Source organism: Lutra lutra, chromosome 18, assembly GCF_902655055.1.
Source record: "Lutra lutra chromosome 18, mLutLut1.2, whole genome shotgun sequence".
NCBI classification, from domain to species: domain Eukaryota; kingdom Metazoa; phylum Chordata; class Mammalia; order Carnivora; family Mustelidae; genus Lutra; species Lutra lutra.
Genome location: NC_062295.1, coordinates 33,566,840 through 33,569,227, shown reverse-complemented (window position 1 = coordinate 33,569,227; position 2,388 = coordinate 33,566,840).

The window sequence follows — 2,388 nt, the reverse complement described above, 5'->3', positions numbered from 1 at the left end:
CCGAGGCGGTCCGGGCCTGGCCGCGGGGCACGACGGGACGCGCGCTGCGCCTCGGGCCAACGGTAGAGCTGCGGAGCTCGCTGCCGAACGCCTAGAGAGGACGCGAGGAACCTTCGCGAGCCGCAGCTGGAGGAGCCTAGCCGGGAGGCGCCGGTGAGGCTGCGCCGCCCTTCACGCCGGAGAGGTGAGGTCGGCGTTCGCTTGCGGCGCGGGGAGACTTAAGTTCTGACTTCCTCGGCGAGCTGCAGCCCGGCCGGGCGTTCTGGGCGTGCTGCAGCCCCAGGGCCCGGAGGGCCAGGAGGACCAGAGGCAGTTGTGCAGCTGGGCCTGGAGTGGGGGACAAGGAAGGCGCTGGGCCTGTTAAGCTTGCTCTCCCACAAGTCCGTTCTTTTCATTCGTTCTTCGGTCTGCAAGACCTCCGGACTTCGTTCTCGGTCTCCAACCGCAAGGGCTAGTTGAGTTCTTGGAAAGGCAGGATTCTCGACTGCCCCCGTGAAACCCACATATTCTGGTGTTGGAGGAGCTGGATACGTTGAAGAGCCAGTGTTCGGAGAGGCGAGCTGGAGAGGGAGTGTTTAGCCCCCACGAGCTAGTGGGGAGGGGGGCTGTTCCCCCAGTCACCTTGATTTCTTTCTTTCCAAGCCCCAGGAGACAAACACCACATAAAAGAAGCTCATTCCTAGAGCGTGGGACACACCCAGTGCAGATAAGGCTACTAACAATTAAGTCAGGGTAAAGAATCTAGGGTTAGATGATCTTACCCGGACAGGAGACTTCCCACCAGTGTCTTAGGTGGTTCAGCTCTCGACAGGTCTGTGGGTATGGGATGCTTTAAGCATAAGAGTGGCTCTTATCGAAGATGCTAGAAAGGAGCAGATCCTGTAGCTGCAGCCCTAGCTGCTGGAGCAATTCCCAACCCTCCTACCTGAGGAGGTTGAGCCCAGAACAAAGCCTGGGGAGTGGAGCTGTAAGTGTCCTAAGGAGGACATTAAGAATAATCTGATAGGACCAGAGCATGGGTGGAAAGGAAATCAGTTTTTTCTTTAAGTGGGAGTGGTTAAGATTGGGAAGCGTGGATAGATCAGTTTTGGTACCCAATTGAACAACCACCACTTTGCTATCTCAAGAAACATCCATTGAGACTTTCAGCAAACAATATGCTTGCCTATTTCAGGGAATTATCCATTTCCCATCCTTGGATTTTTTATTTTATTCTTGTCACTTTATTCCTTTTCTTATGAATGAAATTTTTAAATTCCTCCTGTGTCCCAATATCAGATACTGCCCTTCCCATAGTATGCTCAGTAAGTAGTTCTCAAATGTCCAATTAAGTGACTTGAAAAGGGGTTCCTGTGATCTCTGCGTTGAGGGTTTTGACAAAAGAAAGAATATCTACTTTTTTAGATGTTCATACAATGAATAAATGCATTTTCTTTGAAAATTGAAAGCTGTATTGAGAAGAAATCTGAGTCTTATTATGGACCAAGCAGGAAGAAGTGGTCTCTTCAGTTGCTGATTTTTGCCGTGAATGTGATATTAGCATGTATGTGTCTGTATGTCTGCCTGTTACTGAGTGGCAAACATAAGGTCCTATGACACCTTAAGGTCCTTATGGCTTCCATCCCGCTATACTCCAGAGATGAACTTCTGTCTTTACTGAAAATATCGAGGACTGCTAAGTGACAATTTTATTCATATGGGGTCAAGACACCCCAAATAGCTGAACAACCTTGAGAAAGAAGGACAACGTAAGAGGATTCACCCTTCCCAGTTTCAGACCTTATTCCAAAGCTACAACAATCACAACATGCGGTGCTGGGATAGGGATAAACATACAAATCAATGGAAGAGAATCGAGAGTCCAGAAATAACTGCTAAACATTGACAAGCAATGGATTTGCAACAAGGATGCTGAAAATCTTGGAAGAAAAACGGGCTTTTCACCAAATGCTGTTGGGACAACTAGATATCCACATGCAAAAGAATGAAGTTGAACCCTTATACCATATATAAGAATTAACTGAAAATCAATCAGATCTAAATGTAAAGCTGAAACTGTAAAACTCTTAGAAGGAAACATAGGTGTCCATCCACACCGCCTAGGATTAGGCATCAGTTTCTTTAAGACAACACCAAAATCACAAGCAACAAAAGAAAAATTGATAACTTGAATTTCCTCAAAATTAAAAACTTGTGCCTCGAAGGACACAATCAGCGAAGTGAAAGACAGCCCACTGAATGTGTGAAGGGAAATCCTGTATCCTATATAATCCTAAATACCCAGAATATGTAAAGAACTCAATGACAAAGGTACAAACAACCCAATTTAAAAATGGCCAAAGGATCTGAGTAGACATTTCTCCAAAGAAAATATACCAATAGTCAATA